Source organism: Arachis ipaensis, chromosome B08, assembly GCF_000816755.2.
Source record: "Arachis ipaensis cultivar K30076 chromosome B08, Araip1.1, whole genome shotgun sequence".
In the NCBI taxonomy this organism is placed as follows: Eukaryota; Viridiplantae; Streptophyta; class Magnoliopsida; order Fabales; family Fabaceae; genus Arachis; species Arachis ipaensis.
In genome coordinates, this window is record NC_029792.2 from 123,398,517 (window position 1) to 123,420,755 (window position 22,239).

General features: G+C 34.0%; 1 pseudogene; it reads left to right on the forward strand.

Annotated features, from left to right (window-relative positions):
- On the forward strand, nt 1,288–6,553 carry LOC107612685 (annotated as a pseudogene).

The window sequence follows — 22,239 nt, forward strand, 5'->3', positions numbered from 1 at the left end:
TGTGATGGAGACTGGATATAGGCTGCACTGCACTTAGCAGCTGAACCAGGATATATCTGGGTGTTATTTTCTCTCTTCTCTACTCCAATTCTGTTTCTATTGCACAGGAGCTCAAACTGAAAAAATATCTCGTGCCAAGTGACGAGACAAAAAGAAAAGTCTCGTGCCAAGTGACGAGATAAAAATAAAAGTCTCGTGGCTAAAGATGAGACAAAAATAAAAAAATCTCCTGAAGTTATCTCAAAGGCTAACAAGTGTTATTAAGCAAAAAAATGGGGCTAAGATTCAATCCCTCCTTCTCTTAGCCACTAAAACCATCATATTATTATGATAAAAAATTATAATATAACATAATTGTTATCACATAAATACTTGTTCAATAAAATATCATTATAAATTAGAATTTATATTTATAAAAAATATTAGAATATACAAAATATAGTTTTTATATTCATAAATATAAATACATATGACAAAAAAAAAAAGGTAAAAAAGTGATGTGCATAGCATCACTTATTATGATAAAAAAAAATAAGTGATGTCCAACAGCATTTTGATTTAAGTGATGAAACTCACTCACAATATTTCAATAATAAAATAACGGTCCAGCCCATTTATGATATTTCTTTCCACCAGCTTAGCTTCTCTATGGAACTATATAAACCAGCCCTGCAAGCTGCTCAAAGATGATCAAACTGTTTCCCCAACTACCAGCATAAATCCACATGTCACTTTTATATCCAATTAAAAAGAATATCTATATGCCTGTATGTATACATCTATATGCTATAAATCTATAATTGTCCTGAAACAATACATATGCTTTTTATTAGTCACCGATTGTCATTATCATTAATCATGGATTGCCCCCATCCCTTTTTTATCGTTATATTTTTTTTTCTAAATTTTTTATAATAAAAAAATAAAAATAAATTAAATTTTTATAATTTATTTTAATTTATCACAAAACAAAATATAAAAATACTAAATTTTATATCGTAATCTATTATGTTTTATTTTTAGTATCATATTTTATTTATAAGGAATGCTAGGGAATCAACAATTTTTATGATTTGTAGCCATCAAATATCCATCAATGATAATTTTAATGGTATAAAATTGGTGTGAAATTTCATCCAATGGTTCACTTTTCTTTACTGGTTACATGCTGGCTATAATTTGATAAAGTTGTTGGTCCCTAGACTTTTCTTTTATTTTATTCTAATAACCAAACGTTTGTCGGTGGGTATATATCCGTTTTTCTCATTGGACCACAGATTTTTCCTATATATGAGTAGGCATGATAGAAATTATAACATAGAATCCAATATTGATAAAGAAATAAAGGATGTGTAGTACTAACACTTCAGTACTTGATTGCTTCAACCCTGATGCAAAATTCAACATGCGTCATCGAAACACTGCAAATTATCATCCTAGTATTTGGAAGGATTATTTCCTTCAATATGCTTCACAATCCATGGTATATATCTATCTCTCTATATTGTTGCTTATACATGCATGCAAATGCAATAACAATCAACTGATATATTTTTTATATGGATGTAATGCAGGAATTTGATGATGAAACGAAGGCACAAATTGAAAAACTGAAGAAAGAAGTTGTCAAAATGCTTATTGACGCCTCAAAGGCTATTGAAGAAATAGTTGACTTGATTGATTTAATATGTCATTTGGGGATTCATTATCACTTTGAAAGCGAGATTGATGAAGTGCTGCAACAAATTCACAAGAATTATACGAAAAATGGAGAAATAATAATTGTTGATGATAACCTCCATTTACTTGCTTTGCTTTTTAGGTTATTAAGGCAACAAGGATATCACGTTTCACCAAGTATATACCTTATTCCTATTCTTTTTAAGTTACTTTTATATTTTGGCTTTAAATAACCTTAGTTTAATTTTTGTACAATATCTAGATGTGTTCAACAAATACAAGGATAATGAGAGTGGAAACTTTAGTGAAAAACTTGTGAAGAATGTGGAAGGATTACTAGAGTTGTATGAAGCATGTCATCTCAGAATTCATGGAGAAGAGATATTAGATGAAGCTTTTGCATTCACTTCCACTCAACTTAAATCCATTGCCACCCAATTGAAGCCTTCTCTTGCAGCACAAGTCAAGTATAGTTTAGGTCAACCTTTCCACCAAGGTTTGCCAAGATTGGAGGCACGCCGTTTTATTTCAATATATGAAGAAGATCCAACCCATAATCCCACTCTCCTCGTTCTTGCAAAATTAGATTTTAATTTCCTACAAACCTTGCATCGAAAAGAAGTTGGCAATATTTGCAAGTAAGCTCTTTAATTTAACCACAAAACCATTCTACTTTGTTAAATAAGTTTTCAAATTCCTATCAAAATAGTCATCTTGGTTAAATGTTTATACTCTTCTACAAAAGTTTAAAAATCAAAATGTTTGGTTTAGATATATATTGAGTGTTAGGGATTTGGATCCTCTAAAGTTTGAATTTCACTTTAGAGAGTAAAGTGTGATCTTCTACCCTTGAATAGTTTCTCTTTCATATTTATTATTAGTCCCACCTATAAAATCAATGATAAGAAATCACACTTTACTCTCTAAAGTGAAATTCAAACTTTAGAGGATCCAAAATCCAAATACGAGTGTTAGTATTAACACCATATATGAAGAGAGCAAGATTGAGGAACTCGATAAGTAAAGGCTATTCTTTGGTAGTCTGTTTAACTGTAAAATAGTTTTAAGCAGTTGTAATTAGTAGGTGTTATATAATGAATGTTTTCTATTGTTAAGTGTTGTTGGACTTTTTTGTTATTGAGCAGATTAAGTTTTTGTTAGAAGTGCACTACAGTTCACAAAAAATCTCTCTATTCTTTTTGTTGCTTCTATTGGGTACTCTGTTTTTTATTAGTTAGTTTATTTTATTTTTGTTAGATGTTTATAGTATAAATTAACTGTTGATATGTTTTATAAAAATATTTAGGAGACAATAGAAAATAAATTCGAAGTTTTCTCATTTTGTATTTCTTAATTGTTAGAATATATTAAGATTAATTAACACTGATTAGAATTATTTAGCATATTCGAAGTTATCTAAATATTATGTCTTTATTATTTCAATTTTTTAGCACCTATTAATACTTTTTTATATTGTATTATTTTATAACTTAAATATATACAAATCTCAAAGTAATTAAGTAATATTTGATATAATAATAGTGTTATTATAGATGTTATAGGTATAAAATTATAAATGTTAAGTTAAATAAAATAATTTTGAGTTATTATCTCTCTAGCATTATCAAAGTTAAACTTATTTATTTAACTAACCACACCATAATTATTATAACATTGTTATTGTGTGTTTGTCCTTTAATTTTAGGTGGTGGAAGGAGCTTAATGTTGCTGTAAAACTACCATATGCTCGAGATAGAATTGTAGAATGTTGTAACTGGATTTTGGCGGTTTATTTTGAACCTCAATATTCTCAAGCTAGGAAAATTCTGATAAAATTGATTGCTCTTATATCAATTATTGATGATACATATGATGCCTATGGAACTATAGCTGAATTAAAACTTTTCACGGAGGCAATTGAAAGGTTGGTTAAAAATTATAAATAGATGGGTAAAGTATTATTTTTGTTCCTAAAGTTTAATAAAAGTTTTAAATTTTTATGCATTATTGTTAGATTTGTTTTAAATTTTTTAAAAATTTAACCGTAAAAAATATATTTAATGTAAATTAAAAACTTAGGACAAAACTGAATCAAAATAAAATTTAGGGATATTTTTAAAATTTTTGTCAAATTTTAAAAATAAAAAATATACTTTATCCTAAATAGATACTAATTTTTTTTATGCCAGGTAGCTGATATTTTGAGTCCAACTAATTGATGGTAGTACAAAACTCAAATATTGGAAGAGAAAATAAAATTGAAGGAATTGAATGGAAAGTTCATAGAATGTTCAAAATTTGAGTTTTTAATGAAAATATCATGTCTTTATTAATTTTAAAATTTGAAAGTTAATTTGGAATTAATGGTCACAAAAATTGTGGATATTGATAGTGAACTATCAAACTTTTCTAACTTCTAAAGTTTTTTGATGGTGGGATACATTACAGGTGGGATATTAGCTCCTTGGATGATCTTCCAGAATACATGAAATTAATTTATGAGTCTCTCATCAAAATTTTTGAAGAAGTAGAACGAGAACTTGAAAAACAAGGAAGAGGATATTGCATTAAATATTCCATTAAAGAAGTAAGACCCTTTTTTTTAACCTCTTAAAAATATATTATATTCAACTTGAATCCATTTCAATATATTGCATCCATCCAATTCTGTAAAATAATGGGGATCCTTTCAATTATTAAAAAAATTAAAAGTGTAAAGTGTGATCTTTAATTTTTTATTATTTTTTTTATATTTATTTTTTATCCTACTTATAAAATTAATGTTAAAAGATTACACTTTACTCTCTCAATTATTAAAAAAATTAAAAGTGTAAAGTGTGATTTTTAATTTTTTATTATTTTTTTTATATTTATTTTTTATCCTACTTATAAAATTAATGTTAAAAGATTACACTTTACTCTCTCAATTATTAAAAAAAATTAAAAAGATAGAAAGAACAATTAAAGAAAAAGAATTCATCAAAATAAATTACTAATGAAAAAATAAAGAATAAAATTAAAGGAACAATTAAAAAAGATTTATTGATCAAAATAGTTAGCCTAAAAATATAATATATTATTAATATTTAAAATGTAATAATTAGAATTTGAGTCCAGGTCATAAGACAAAAAAATATTTTAATTAATCATTAAACTAATAACTCAATTTTAAAATTAAATGTATTATCATATAATTATAGAAATTTTAAATTTTTTTAAAAATTATGACCCTAACTCCAGTTAATAATTCTTTGACATTAAAAAAATCCAAAATTCAAGAATTCAAATTCAATCTTTTAATTTTTTTTTATACATTAGTAATATATAATAAGACTTGAAACTGAAATTTCATATGGCCTGACAAATTGAAATATTAAATTGACACATTTCACACTACAATTGTACATTATTCTAAATACTTCATGAATTTCTTTAGTTCATTTAGTTTCATCCTTACTAAAAATAATTAAATTCATAATAAAATTAGATTGATTGAATGGTTAATTTATTTGTCTGCATAAATAAATATTAAAATAAATTTAAATTTTGTCTTAATTAAATGGTTAATTCACTTATTTTAAATTTGTTGAGTTAAAAAATACCGTAAAAAATTAACAATAATAATTTTGTTATATAATACATGTGGAATGGCAGCTTCAAAAGACAATCCAGGCCTATATGACTGAAGCCAAATGGTTGAATAACAAATATATACCAACAATAGCAGAACACTTACAGATATCAACATTATCATCTGCTTATTCATTCCTCGTGACAAGTTCTTACATTGGCATGGGAGATATCGCCATAGAAGACATCTTCAAATGGGTAACAAGTAAACCCAAAATTGTTACAGCTTCCACAATTATTTGCAGGTTCATGGATGACATTGTCTCTAATGAGGTATATTTATGTGCAATATACAAACACAACATACAAGTTTAACTATCATATTAGGTATATATATATATATAATAATAATTAGTTATTCGTATATATAAAATATATATTAAAATATAAAATATACATTAAAAATAAATTTTAAAAATATATATATTTATACTAAAAATAATACTAGAAAGACAATAATTTAAAATTATTTTATTTAATTTAACATCTAAAATTTTATATATGCATTTATAATTACATACTTATTATATTTAAAATTATCCATTTATTTTAACAATAATTAAAGAATGTAAAATAATAAGAAAATTTTGGCTATTTTAAACTGATTTTTATTATTTTTTAAATATTTTTGTTACACAAAAATATATAGTGCTCATTTTTGTGGGCACATCGCTTTTTTAAAAGTTCAATTCACATTATAATTAAATTTTAATGAATAATTTATTTTTTGAATGTTTTTCCTTATTCTTTAGTTATGTAAAAATTATTTTAAGAACTAAATCTCATAATATTGAACAGTTTGAACAGAAAAGAGAACATATTGTCTCATACTTAGAATGCTATATGAGAGAATGTGATATATCCAAAGAAGAAGCTTTGAACAAGAAAGAGAACATGTTGCCTCAATAATAGAATGCTATATGAGAGATTGTGGTGTATCTAAAGAAGAAGCCATTCAAGAATTGCAAAAGGGAGTTACAGATGCTTGGAAGGATATAAATGAGGAATGCCTCAAGCCAACCAAAGTTCCAATGTTATTTCGCGTGTTCTGAACATGGCACGATTTATTGATGTGATGTACAAAGATGAAGATTGCTACACTCATGCTGAAGGAAAAATGAAGGAATGCATTCAAGCTTTAATTGTTGATCCGGTGCCAATCAATAATATGAGAAAGAAGGATATAAAACCTTTTATATATGCCTAAACAAAATCTAATAAAATTGTAAGAGAATTTTCTTATTTAATATAAAGTATTTATTTATATATTTTGGTTTTTAAAAAATTTTAAATTAGATACTTTAGTTTTCAACTAAAATTAATTAATTCGCTAGTCTTTAATATTTAACTCTGTAGATCATATTAGTTTTTAGTTCACTTTGTTCCATCAACTCCTAATAACAGAACTATCTTGCATAGTTATCGTGTCAGACGTTATTACGTTAAGTGTCACATATACGAAAAAGACAAATTAATCTCTAGACAAATTACAGTCAATTTGGTCCTTCAAAATATTATTGTTAGACAAATTAATTCCCAAAATTATTTATTATAAGATAAATCAATCTCAAAAAATATTCATTATTAAAAAAATTATACTATCACAAATATAAAAAAGATTTTAAACTAGAATATCTATTTTTTGCTGAGATCAGAGATAAAGTTCCACCCTTCAATAGCACAGTCACCTAAGTCATCTTACAATAGCTCTAGAAACCTCTTTCATTTCTTTTTGGTCTCATTATTTACTACCACATAGACAATCACATAGAAATGATTAAGACAAAGTATAAAGTTAAGAGAGAGAGTGAGACTAATGCTAAAGAGATTGGACAAGATAATATTAATGAAATTTCACCAAAAAGTGATGAAGGAACATAGGGAGCCATCACTAAAACTGGAGCATAGGGAGTAGTAGTTGAGATCGTCATATCAATTAACTACTAGTAACATGAAACATGTTGGGGCTAGAACTGGAGGACCTCAACCTCAAATTCCAATAACAACTAACAAAACAGGAAATCCACAAAATGAATGTTTATGGCTTATTTATTGTATCTGGAATAGTGCAAGAGACTGCTTCTAGAACAAAACTAATAATCCAAATCACATTTGTACAAGAGAGTTCTGATCTAGTCTGGTTTATCAGAATTGGGTAATAGTCAAGTTAGAAAAGAGGCTTGATACGAGCTCAAGTACCAATCCTAACCCAATGAAAAAAACTATAGATGATGAAGGGGTGATTGGGCCAAGTAATTCAAGACCGCAGGAGAAGAACAAAAGAAGAAGAAGGCAATCAGTTTAGACGAAGGACTACGAAGTAGAGGTGTTCAAATCCAAATCGATTTAAATTAAACCGCTCATCCAATTCAATCTAAATTGAAAACCGATTAAAATCGCACTAATTTGGATTCAATTGGATTCTATTTTTTATAAACCGCTGGATCGGATCGGATTTCGGATACTTTTCATAACCGATCTAATCCAATCCAAACCGCACAATGTACTATAATGTTATTATTTTATTATTATATTTACAATTATACTTATAACATGTTCAATTTGTTATATATTTTTATATTATTTATATATTATTATTATTTAATAAATATTTTATGTTCAAAATGTAATTTATTTATTTATTTATTTTAACTAACCTATAATTTTATTTCTATTCTTATGTTATTGTTGATTTTTAAGATGCTGTTGAGACTTGTTATGTCATTGTTGGTTATTTAAAATTTGTTGATTTAGACTTGTTATATATGTTTAATTTTTTTAATTTACCAAACCGCAAATCCAATCAAATCCAAACCGCTTGAAATTGGATCGAATCGGATCAGATTTTTTTTAAAAAGTCATCTAATCCAAACTGCACCGCAAGTAAAATTAGTGTTTGAATCGGATAAATTTTTTTACTCAAAATCGATCCAAACCGCACCATGAACACCCTTACTACGAAGCTTAAAGGAATGCATAGCAGGAGAATAATGCTTGAGACAATAGCAAAAGCTAGTTATGTAACCACCTAGTGGAGTGAGTCGTATATAGCAGGAAATGGAGTCACAAAAGGCATGCAGAAAATATCATACATCTTGAGGAGTCTCCCTTACTCAAAAATAAAATTATTGTCTTATCTTCACCGTCCATATAATTCACACATATTTCTGTTAATTCTTCTTATTTGATGTTGTTGCTGTTGACTAGATCAAATCAAAATCAGATTCCTAATTCCTTTCATGAATTTTTTTATGTAAATAGAATTAATTATAAATTTTTTCCTTTTTTGGTTTAGATTAATTTTAGGGATTTTATGATTATAAATCTTTCTTTTATTTTAGGCTAATATTTTTCCTTTCTTTCCTATTTTATAGTTATTTCTATCTCTATAATTCCCCTATAAAGAGGCTGATTCCCTGTACATTTGATAATATAATATATTCAAACACTTCAACTTGGTATCAGAGCAGGATCTCTGCACTGTGCCTCTGATTTATAGCTATGGTTGACAGTTTCTCAGTCATTAATCCTGAACAGAAGGAGAACACCACTCCTACTCCATCAGATTTAAAATCTGAGCAACGGGTACTAGTTAGTGGTGACTCCCATTCAGTTCAGATCACCACATTTTGACTCAATGGGTCAAACTACCTTAGGTGGTCTCAATCAATTCAGATGTATATCCGTGGAAGAAGAAAGATTGGATATCTCACCGGTGAGCGAAGTCAGCCTAACATCACTGACCCACAATATAATGTGTGGGATACCACAAATTCTACGGTGATGACATGGCTGGTGAACTCAATGAAGGAGGATATTAGTAGTAACTACATATACTATACCACTGCCAAAGAATTGTGGGATAGTGTCAAGGAGATGTACTCTGATCTTGGGAATAAATTCCAAATTTATGAACTTACTCTAAAAACTAGAGAAATTCAACAAGAGAGTGACAATGTCACCAAATATTTTCACACATTGAAGCGGGTGTGGCAGGATCTTGACCACTTCAATAACTACAAGTGAAATTCATCCGCTAATGCCAAACACCACCAACAAACAGTGAAAGAAAGGAGGATATTCTAGTTTTTTGCAGGCCTCAACGTGGAGCTAGATGAAATTTGTGGCAGAATTATTGGAAGAGCAATCCTACCCTTAATTAGAGAAGTATTTGCTGAAGTTAGAAGAGAGGAAACTCGTAGAGCTGTGATGATGGGAAAAGGCAAGACTGAACAGACTTCTTTGGAGTCTAATGCACTCTTAGTGGTACCTGCTGCACTTAAAAGTTCATCAAATCAGAAGCACCCCTCCCATTTTTGGTGTGACCACTGCAATAAACCTCATCACACTCGAGAAACCTGCTGGAAGATTCATGAAAAACCAGCACATCTTAAAGGCAGCAAACCTGGTCCCAAAATACGCTCTACCCTAATTGCTCATGAGGTTGAAAAATCATCATTGAGTAAGGAACAGGTTGAGCAGCTCATAAAGCTGTTAAATTCCAGTTCTGTGTCTAGTACTCCTAGTAGTTCTTTGACTCAAACAGGTAATTTTAGTATTTCTATGTCCCTTAACTGTACCTCAAACTTGAATGCACCATGGATTGTTGATTCAGGTGCATCTGACCATATGACCAGCCTCTCCCTTTTATTTAAAAGTTATTCTCCTTGCTTTGAAAATGAGAAAATTAGAGTTGCTAATGGTAGTCTTTTATCTATTGCTGAAAAAGGTACTATTAAACTGTCCAAAAATATTGACCTAAAAAATGTCCTACATGTATCAAAGCTTTCTTGTAATCTCCTCTCTATTAGTAAAATCTGCAAGGATTCCAATTGTGCTGTGACATTCTTTGACACTCATGATATTTTTCAGGACCGGACCTCGGAAAAGATGATTGGCAATGCTAAGATGATGGATGGGCTTTATCATTTTTAGGATATTTCGGAGGATAAAATAGCTAAAGAATTTAGTGGTATAAGTTCTATGCCTATAAAGGACCAAATAATGCTCTGGCACAATAGACTAGGACACCCTAGTTTTCCATATCTCAAACATTTGTTTCCAAGTTTGTTTAAGAATATTAATTCTTCCTTAATTAAATGTGAAAGTTGTATTCATCCAAAGAGTCATAGAGCTCCTTATTACTCTCAACCTTATCATGCATCTTGTAAGAACCCACGTATTCACGTAAAACCGTTTTAATAAAATAATTTTAGTTCCCGGAATAGATTCAAAATTTAGAAGTTTTAATTTGAAAATATAAATGTGAAATTTGATTTCAGTAAAATTTTCTGAATTGGAAAATGTACCTTTTCAAAAAGATTTTTGTAAAAATGCGTATTGGCGCTTAAGCTGGCAGTATCGGCTCTAGACTGTCCAGTACCGCGTATTTTGGAAAATATTAGTTTGAAAATCAATTTATTATTTTGAAAGGAGAAAAATAATTTAGAATAAAAAACCGGACACTAATCTTAAAGGTTTTGTCCCAAAGTGGGCCAAACGGACCAAAAATGCTAACGCATTGGACCGAGCCCAAACTGAGCCCAAGGTCCAACATATATAAGCTCATTTAATGAACATTTCAGCCCATTCTTCCCCATTTTGATGAGAGAGCCGCGGTTTTGAAGAGAGGAGAGGAGGAGGAGAGGAGGAAGAGAGTGCATTATTCACCTCCACCTTCCGGAAGCCATAGCTTTTGATGCGGAGCTCCGATTGACAAGCCGTTTGCGGCCATGCGAAGCTCTTGTCGAGCTCTACATTTCTATCTAAGCAAATCTGGTAAGAAACCATATCTCACTTTCCAGTTTCATGCCCTAGATTTCTGCATTTTTGAAGTTATGGTTTTAAGTAGATTTTGTGGTTTTGGTTGTTTAGGTGATCTTTAGTAGCGGGTAATTGATGGATTTTATCCTTAGTCTCATTGAATAGGGTAAGAAACTTCTTTATCCTTGTGGTTTGATATAATATGAGCTTTAGTTAATTGATGTATGGTTATGTTGTATGTATGAAGCTTGTTTTTGGAGTTGGTGGTGGCTTTTGGTGTGGCTTTGATGGTTTGGAGCTTGGTGGAAGCTTGATTGGAATCAAGTTTGGTGTTTGAGCATATTGGAAATCGGCCAAGGTATGGTTTCGGTTTTCTTTATGTAATATGTAATGTTTCTAGACATTTAGGCTAGTTGACCCTTAAGATAGGATTGAATGCTTTGGGTGTATGCTTAATTGTATGTGATCTTGATGTTTGGCAATAACTTGTATGATGGTGATGGTGATATGGAGTTTTGGTATGAGGAGTATATGAGTTTGATGGTGATTGTTGGTATTTAATGATGATGAAGTTTGATGATAAATGTGTGATTTAATTGTAATTGATGAGGGATTGATGATTATTGAAATTGATGAGGAATTGTAGTGATTGTTGATATTATTGATGATTGATATTGATTATGAATGTTATGATGGTTTAGGGTGTTGGTGATGATTTTGATTATTGGTTACTGTGGTTCATGATGGAAGTAAGTGAGTGAAGTAGTTGAAAATTGAATGGATTGGATGATAATAATGGAATAAAGGAATTGGTGCTTGTATTGATTAATGTTGAGAATTTGAATGGTGGTATTAAGAAAAAGGGATGTGATGTTAGGTTGAATTTTAGATTTGGATGAGGTGAGTATTAAATGATTTAGATTGATTGAGTGGTTGAAGTAGTGTTTGGTATGAATTGTGGGTTGTTTTTGGTATGGTTGAAATGTGAGTGATTGGTATTGGATTGAGGTTTGGTCAAAATTGAGGTTATGTGGTTTTTGGGTAAAATTGGATTTTTGGTGAACTTTGTCTGATCATAACTTTTGCCTCGATTTTCAAAATTTGTTGAATTTGGTTTATATTTGAAGATTATTGAGAACCCTTCGATATGATTTAAAGTTTGCAAAATTTGGGATTTTGTAGAGGAAGTTATGATCATTCAAAGTTGGTGTTAAAAATATGAAATTTTGCAAAGTTGCAGAATTTCAGGGTTTCTGATATGTGCGCACGCACAATCTACGAAAATATTATTCTGTGCAGACGCACAGATCTGTGCGTACGCGCAGGCAGGGGAAAGGGCTCTGGTAGCAGCACTAGCATAGGTTTTGCGTGCGCACATCAATGAAGAATTACGACCTGTGTGGACGCACAGCCCTGTGCGCATGCACAAGTCGGGAAGGGACGTTTGTTAGGGGCACTCGCACAGCTTGTGCGAGTGAACAGACTTTATAAATTTTAGTACCTGTGTGCGTACGCACACTTTCAAAATCTTCCTGGGCGTGCGCACGCACACCCCTGTGCGGACGCACACGCCCTGTTTCTCAAATTTTATTTTTTTTTCAACTATTTCACCTTTCCGACAAGGTTGTAAGCTTCTATAACACCATTTTAAGACTCTTGGGCTTATTTTAGAGCATTGAAATATGGGAAAGGTCCTAGGGGTTTAAGTTGGGTTTTTTTTTTGAAAAGTTAGCAAATGGAGGTTTAGGTTTCTGGTGTATTGCGGATGAGTTAGTTGAGAGAGAATGAAGAGTGGTGCATATGGTGATTGTTGACAATGACTTAGGAAATTGATGAACTAATGAGCTCGGAATGGAAGTGATGAATTGATGATGGTTATGATGAGTTGAAGACTCAAAGAGGAATGATGATCTTGTTGAATAATGAGATTGTGCCAAGCACTATATCCTTGGGTTAAGTATGATAGTGTGCAGGGTATTATGTCTCTGGGATTGAATTATGATTGATAATCTTTTCTGCTACAAGAGTGTGCCAGGCACTATATCCTTGGGTTATGCATGCAAGTGTTCCCAGAACTATATCTGTGGGTGAATAGTGTGTGCCCAGCAAAAAAGCGACATCCGAAAGGATGTGTTGGGTTGGCATTTATGGACCGATAAGTGATATCACGAGCCATTAAGATAGACATTCATCATGTGCATTTTCTATCTATTTGTATGCTTTGGCGACTTGTAATTGTATGCTTAAATGAATAACATGCCTATTTGCTTACTTGAACTACTTGCTCTATATGCTTCTACTTGTGTTCTACTTGCTTGCATTTATATTGTGATTGTCTGGTGCTGAGGAGGTTAGGTAAGCGGTGGCGATGGGATCGCACAGAAGTTAGGTTGACGATGGCTGTGGGATACAGCGGTGTGAAAAGTATTAGTTAGAATTCCCCTAGGTTTAGACAACCCTGATTTATGATTTAAGTTCTTTTATTTATTTTGTTCTAAGCTTGATTATCCGTATGTGATGTGGAGTTCTAGGATTTCCTTCGGCGTCCCGGAGCCTTACATCTTACATCATTGGGCACTGTTACCATACTAAGAACCTCCTGTTCTCATTCCATACTTTGTTGTTGTTTTTCAAATGCAGGTCGTAATCTACTTCGGTGAGATTGCGGATATAGTGACAAAGCGGAGTATGGTTCCTCCTTGGTTTAATTTATTTTACTTTGTTATAGTTACTCTCTCATCTTTTTGTGTTTTATCTTTATGGCCTTAGAGGCTTACTTGAGAGATAGGTTGTATAAGCTGTTTTAATTCTAAAACTCTGTATATCTCTATTTGTAACTAGTCGGCTTAAACTCCGCAAGCTGCAGCTAGTTCTCTATGATTATTATACTCTTATATTTATATAACTTATATTCTCTTACACCTATACATTGTCTCTTATGCGTTAGCTTCGTGTGAATGCCTCACGCTTCTGTAATTCTGTAATTTGATTATTAATCCTTCATCAGGCTTATATATATGTATAAGCCTTAGAACTGTTGTAACCTCTGATTAACCTTTGCTTTATGGCTAGAGGTAAAGCTTAGGGTAATTGGGGTGTTACATTTAGTGGTATCAGAGTGGTTCATCCTCGTGAGCCTGAGGGATGGACTGATTGTGCTTCATTGCATACTCTGGGTCATTTTTCTTTCATGCTATTTAGGTTATCTACTTGATATCTCATAGCATGCTTGTTTGTGAGTGCCTTTTTGGGTTAATTGAAGCACTAGACCTTTGATATTGAGATTGATCACCTTGATATCGAATGTTTGGTGTAGACAGGAACCCTAATGGCTACTCGCGGACGAGGTCGTACACGTTCACGAAGAGAGAGAGTAGGAATGAGCGACCGACCGATAACCATGCCGAGTTCAGGGCGGCAATGGCGAATTTTTCAAACATCATGGGGGCTACCGCTACTGCGACTCTGCAAGCTGTGCAGAGGTTAGGCCAACCGGCCGAAAACGGAAACAAAAATGGTGTAGGAAATGCGAATGAGAATGCGGGAGGAAACGGAGATAACACGGGAGGTGCTCCGATGACCTTGGCGACCTTTCTCAAGGGTCATCCTCCGAGTTTTCGAGGTTCAACTAATCCCACGGAAGCAGATAACTGGTTCCAAGCTATGGAACGCGCACTGCAAGCGCAACATGTCCCGCATAACCAATACGTAGAGTTTGCTGCTTACCAACTTCGGGAAGAGGCCCAGCATTGGTGGCAAACAAAATGCCACTTGCTACAGCTCCAGAATGCAGATGTTCCTTGGGATGTATTTCAAACGGCCTTCTACAAGAAGTACTTCCCTGAGTCTGCAAGGGAAGCGAAGGAGATGGAACTGATGCAGCTGAAGCATGGTTCTTTGCCTTTGGCAGATTATACCAGCAAATTTGAGAAACTTTGTAGGTTCTCTAGGGCGTGTCAGGGTGCCCCGAAAACCTATGAAAGTTGGAAGTGTATCACGTATCAAAGGGATTTGAAGTACGACATCATGACTGTTGTGGCTCCTATGGAGATTTGTATTTTCTCTGATTTGGTGAACAAGGCAAGAGTGGTTGAAGAATACGTGAATATGGTAGCCTCGTCAAAGGAGACTTCTGGAGGAAATACTAGTAGAGAGCGTGATGATCATCTTGGACTAAGGGGACAGAATTTTAAAAGAAATGAACATACTCATCAACATCTGCGAGGTCAAGGGGATTTCAGAAAGAACAACAATGCTCAGTTCCACATGGCAAAGGGAGATGGTCAATGCTACACTTGCGGATTACCAGGGCACCTTGCTAAGGACTGCCGTAGAGGGAGGAACCGAGGTGTGAGTAAGAGTCAGCAACCAGGCCGTGTGTTTGCTTTGGAGGCACGTGAGGTGACGAGGTCGGATCCTCCGACGAGAGGTAAGCGTATGCTTTGAGTCTTATATTGCCTGGACCTGAGGTTAGTTTGGTTCTATCTTTTGTAAAGACGTCGTTAGAATTTCAAGAGCTTAGAGTTTTGTTGGAAGTAAACCATGGGGAAAGGAGGATTTTAGCGGCGATAGCCGAGGATTTTGGACTTGTGATGACGAACGATCCGAGTTGGCGTGCCGGAATGGTTACCAGGTATGACTAGAAGTCTTGGCGGTTCCCTATGTGGGCGATGGTCACGGTTCAACACGAGTAGCAACAGGAATACCGACTAACGTCCTTGCGATTTTTAACTATGATTTTTACCGTTTTAAGATTTAGAGTGATTTCAAATCTGGTTTGGAGCTTTGGTTTAACTGATTTGGTTTTGAAACTAGGATTTGAACTTTTGATCAAATGTTACGATTTTAAAAGGAAAGTGAGTCCTAAGATTTTGTTGGCTTGTGATTTTGGTTGTAAATCTAACTTATCAAAATGGATTCAAATTTAAAGATTTCGATTTAAGGGTTTCAATGAATTTGGGAAAATCGTGCCTTAAAATGATTGATTTACAAATAAAAAGTTTTTGACTCTTTTGATAAGATTTTAACAATGGACTCATTTAGATTGAAGTTGTTTTAAAGATTTTGACAAATACTACAAAATCGGTATTTGGTTTAAGGAAAATTTCTGGATTCTTAATGACGATAATCAGAGTGACGCAACGGAAGTTATACGCTAAGTTGTCAACGTGTGAGTTCTGGAATGAGGAAGTGAAGTTCTTTGGTCACGTGGTGAGAAAAGGAGGAATAACCGTAGATCCTTCTAAGATGGAGACGGTGATGGAATGAAAAAGACCAACAATGGTAGCGGAAGTCAGAAGCTTCTTGGGTTTAGCCAGATATCACCGGAGATTCTTTGAAGGGTTTTCCTGAATTGCACTACCGATGACTAAGTTGACAAGAAAAGAAGTGTCTTTGTTTGGATGTCAAAGTGTGCAGAGAGTTTTCAAATTTTGAAGCAGAAGTTAACTTCAGCACCTGTTTTAATCTTGTTGGAACCGCATGAACCGTTCAAAGTATACTATGATGCTTCTCTGAAGGGTTTAAGCTGCGTGTTGATGCAACACCAGAGTATGGTGGCTTACGCATCGCGTTAGCTGGGACCGCATGAGGGGAACTATTCAACTCATGATCTGGAATTAGCGGCGATTGTGTTTACACCGGAGATTTGGAGGCACCACCTGTGCGGAGTGACGTTTAGCGTCTTTTCTGATCATAAGAGTCTCATGTATGTCTTTGATCAGAAAGAGCTTAAAATTGCGTTGGAGAAGACAGATGGAGTTGCTAAAGGATTATAATTTTGAACAAAGTTATTACCCTGGAAAGGCAAAGGTGGTCGCAGGTGCATTGGGTCGGAAATCTTTAACAATTGCCTGGGTAAGAATCAAGAAAGAGGAGCTAATGGATAAGTTTGTGGATTTTAAGCTGGACATTGGTGAGGTTGCCGGAAGAACTTGTTTGAACCAGTTGCAGATTTCAAGCACGATTAAGACGGAGATTCAGAGGGCTCAGCAAGATGAGCTGAAGCTTCAGAAATTGTTGCAACCAGTTGGTGATAAGAGGCGTGAAAAATTTGCTAAGGAGGGTGAAAGATTAAGGAGAGATAAGGGGAGAGTTTGCACACAGGATGTCGGAAGTTTGAGACAATACTTGTTGTCGGGGGCACACTACAGTGGATTTTCTGTTCATCCCAAAAGCACGAAGATGTATTGTAACTTAAAGAAGATGTTCTGGTGGCCTGGGATGAAAGGTGATGTAGCTACAGCGGCATCCAAGTGTTTGACGTGTTAGAAGGCGAAGATAGAGCATTAGAAGCCGTCAGGAACGATACAGCCTCTTGAGATTCCTTAGTGGAAGTGGGCTATGATGCGGTTTGGATGATCGTGGTTCGCTTAACCAAATCTGCTCATTTTCTGCCTATCCGAGTGAACTGTTTAATGGAGGAGATGGTGAGAGAGAACGTAGACATGGTAGGACTCTGTGATGGGGATATATTGCATAACTCAGATTTTCAAGGGCGAAAATCTTTTAAGGAGGGGAGGATGTAAGAACCCGTATTTTCACGTAAAACCATTTTAATAAAATAATATTAGTGCCCAGAATAGATTCAAAATTTAGAAGTTTTAATTTGAAAATATAAATGTGAAATTTGATTTCAGTAAATTTTTCTGAGTTGGAAAATGTACCTTTTTGAAAAGATTTTTATAAAAATCCGTACTGGCGTTTAAGCTGGTAGTACCGGCTCTAGACTATCCAGTACCGCGTATTTTGAAAAATAATAGTTTGAAAATTAATTTATTGTTTTGAAAGGAGAAAAATAATTTAGAATCGAAAACTGGACACTAATCTTAAAGGTTTTGGCCCAAAATGAGCCAAACGGACCAAAAACGCTAACGGGTTAGACCAGGCCCAAACCGGACCCAAGGTTCAACATATATAAGCTCATTTAATGAGCATTTCAGCCCATTCTCCCCCATTTTGACGAGAGAGCCGCGGTTTTGAAGAGAGGAGAGGAGGAAGAGAGTGCACTATTCACCTCCATTTTCCGGAAGTCATAACTTTTGATCCGGAGCTCCGATTGACGAGCCGTTTGTGGCCACGCGAAGCTCTTATCAAGATCTACGTTTTTATCTAAGCAAACCTGGTAAGAAACCGAGTCTCACTTCCCAGTTTCATGCCCTAGATTTCTGCATTTTTGAGGTTATGGTTTTGAGTAGATTTTATGGTTTTGGTTGTTTAGGTGATCTCTAGTAGCAGGTAATTAATGGATTTTACCCCTAATCTCGTTGGATAAGGTAAAGAACCTCTTTATCCTTGTGGTTTGGTATAGTATGAGCTTTAGTTGTTGATGTATGGTTATGTTGTATGTATGAAGCTTGTTTTTGGAGTTGGTGGTGGGTTTTGGTGTGGCTTTGATAGTTTGGAGCTTGGTGGAAGCTTGATTAGAATCAAGTTTGGTGTTTGAGCATATTAGAAATCGGCCAAGATATGATTTCGGTTTCCTTTATGTAATATGTAATGTTTCTGGACACTTAGGCTAGTTGACCCTTAAGATAGGATTGAATGCTTTGGGTGTATGCTTAATTGTATGTGATCTTGATGTTTGGGGATAACTTGTACGATGGTGATGGTGATATGGAGTTTTGGTATGAGGAGCATATGAGTTTGATGGTGATTGTTGGTATTTAATGATGACGAAGTTTGATGATAAATGTGTGATTTAATTGTAATTGATGAGGGATTGATGATTATTAAAATTGATGAGGAATTGTAGTGATTGTTGATATTATTGATGATTGATATTGATTATGAATGTTATGATAGTTTTGGGTGTTGGTGATGATTTTGATTATTGGTTATTATAGTTCATAATGGAAGTAAGTGAGTGAAGTGGTTGAAAATTGAATGGATTGGATGATAATAATGGAATAAAGGAATTGGTGCTTGCATTGATTAATGTTGAGAATTTGAATGGTGGTATTAAAAAAAGGGATGTGATGTTAGGTTGAATTTTAGATTTGGATGAGGTGAGTACTAAATTATTTAGATTAATTGAGTGGTTGAAGTAGTGTTTGGTATGAATTTTGGGTTGTTTTTGGTATGGTTGAAATGTGATTGATTGGTATTGGATTGAGGTTTGGTTAAAATTAAGGTTATGTGGTTTTTGGGTAAAAATGAATTTTTGGTGAATTTTGTCTGATCATAACTTTTGCCTCGACTTTCAAAATTTGTTGAATTTGGTTTATATTTGAAGATTATTGAAAAGTTGGTGTTGAAAATATGAAATTCTGCAAAGTTGCAGAATTTCAAGATTTCTGATATGTGCGTACGCACAGTCTTGTGTGCATGCACAATCTGTGAAAATGTTATTCTGTGCGGACGCACAGATCTGTGCGTACGCACAAGCAGAGGAAAGGGCTCTGGTAGCAGCGCTAGCATAGGTTGTGCGCGCGCACATCAATGAAGAATTACGACCTGTGCGGACGCACAGCCCTGTGCGCACGCACAAGTTGGGAAGGGACGTCTGTTAGGGGTGCTCGCACAGCTTGTGCGAGTGAACAGACCTTATAAATTTTTGTACCTATGCGTACGCACAACCCTGTGCGTACATACACTGTCAAAATCTTCCTGGGCGTGCGCACGCACTCCCCTATGCGGACGCACACGCCCTGTTTCTCAAATTTTATTTTGTTTTCAACTATTTCATCTTCCCGACAAGGTTGTAAGCTTCTATAACACCATTTTAAGACTCTTGGGCTTATTTTAGAGCATTGAAATATGGGAAAGGTCCTAGGGGTTTAAGTTGGATTTTCTTTTAAAAAGTTAGCAAACAGAAGTTTAGGTTTCTGGTGTATTGCAGATGAGTTAGTTGAGAGAGAAGGAAGAGTTGTGCATATGGTGATTGTTGACAATGACTTGGGAAATCGATGAACTAATGAGCTCGGAATGGAAGTGATGAATTGATGATGGTTATGATGAGTTGAAGACTCAAAGAGGAATGATGATCTTGTTGAATAATGAGAGTGTGCCAGGCACTATATCCTTGGGTTAAGTATGATAGTACGCAGGGTATTATGTCCCTGGGATTGAATTATGATTGATAATCTTTTCTGCTGCAAGAGTGTGCCAGGCACTATATCCTTGGGTTATGTATGCAAGTGTGCCCGGCACTATATTCGTGGGTGAATAGCGTGTGCCCGGCACTATATCCGTGGATCAGTAGAGTGTGCACGACACTATATTCGTGGGTGTGTGATGAGTCCATATTTTACGATATATTTTGGTTTGATTTGAGTGGATTTCATCACATAAACCCCCATTTACTCATCTAGATAGCATGCTTTTGAGATTTCTCCCTAATTTGTGCTTGAAAGTGAAAACATGCTCTTTAGGCCTTTTTATTGCTAAATTTTATTCACTTTAATCCCATTTGGTGCCTTGATGTATTTGTCAAGTGATTTTAGGTTTTCAAGGCAAGTTTGGGTTGAAGAAGTGAAGAAAGAGCATCCAAAAGGGAGAAATCATGAAGAAAATGAGATTTAGAAGCTGCTGCAAAGATGCGTACGCACAGTGATGCGTGCGTACGCACAACGGTGACTTCGTGCAAGGATGCGTACGCACCAAGTGTCATGTGTATGCACGATGGAATTCTGCGCAATTGTGCGTAGGCACAGTAGGTCGTGTGTACGCACGCGTGTATATGTGTGAGGTCATTAATGCAAATCGCTGGGGCGAATTCTGGACCTCCAAAACCCAGTCCAACTCATTTTCTGAAGCTATTTAAGGCTAAAGTGAAGAGGAATGAAGGGGGGCAATTAGGTTTAGCTTTACATGCTTTTCTCTTAGTTTCTAGAGAGAGAAGCTCCCCCCTCTCTCTAGAATTAGGGTTCTTTAGTTTAATTTCTTGTAATTTCTACTTTTAATTCTTGTTTTCATTTACTTTTTCTTGTCATTTATTGTTATTGCATCTTGTTCTTCTTCATTTCTCTTGTTATTTCCTTTATTTTGTCACTTTTATATTTTATGAACACTTTTGTCATTTTAATTCTAATTAATGTAATTTTATATTTTCATGTCATTTATTGCTTTCTCTAGTTGTTATTGTTACTTTCTTGCTTTGGTAGTTTTAGAATTTATTTTATTGTAATTTAATATTATTTTATTCTCATGCACACCAAGTGTTTGATAAAATGCTTGGCTTAGTTTTTACTTAGTTTTTCTCCACTCTTGGCTTGGAATTGTTCATTTTGGTGATCCTTGAGTCATTGATGTCCATTCTTGTTTGATACATTAGAGTAGTTAGTTGATTTGGTTTTCCTTGACTCTTTGTGACCCCTTAGCATTGACATGGGACTTAAGGATTGAAATTAACTATGCCTACTTGACTTATCTTCGATGTAAGGTTGACTAAGTAGGATTAACTCTTCATAATCATCATATGTTTGTGGTTAATGACTAGGATAGGTAGCCTTAGTTCTCAATTACTTGCCAAGAGGTTTCTTGCATTTTAATTTTTCTTGCTTTGAGATTTTATTGCTTTGACTTTTATTGCTTTGATGTTTACTTTCTTACATGTTTAGTTTTCACACTCTTGGTTGAGAAATTAGATGTTTGGGTAGAATTGAGTTGTGGATGTCCATTCCGTATTGTGTGAGAATAGTTAATTGGTTTGGTTTCCATTGACGCTTGTCTTTCACTAAGTAATTAGTGACTTGATTAGGACTTATGGATTGAGATCAATTATGCTTTTGACTAATTCTCAAGGAGGATTGACTAATTTGGATTGATTCCACACAATTACCATGTTTGTGGTCCATAACTAGGATAGAAATCCTAAATTCCCCAATTTTCACCAATAGCTCTTTTTACTATTTGATTTCCATTGCTTTAATTGCTTTCCTTTTAATTCCTTGCATGATCATTTGCTTCCTTGCTATTTACATTTCCTTGCTCTCTTGCTTTCATTCCTAAATCCACATGCTCTCTCTCATAGCCAATAAATGTACACTTCATTGCAACTCCTAGGAAAGACAACTCGGGAGCTAAATACTCTTGGTTATTTTGTATTGATTTTATTATTTGATTGATGGTCAATTTGTTGGGTTAGGACTATACTCACAACGCCAATTCCATTTTGATAATCAATTTTCTAACCCATGCAATTGGGCATTCATCAGGGCGGCAGAA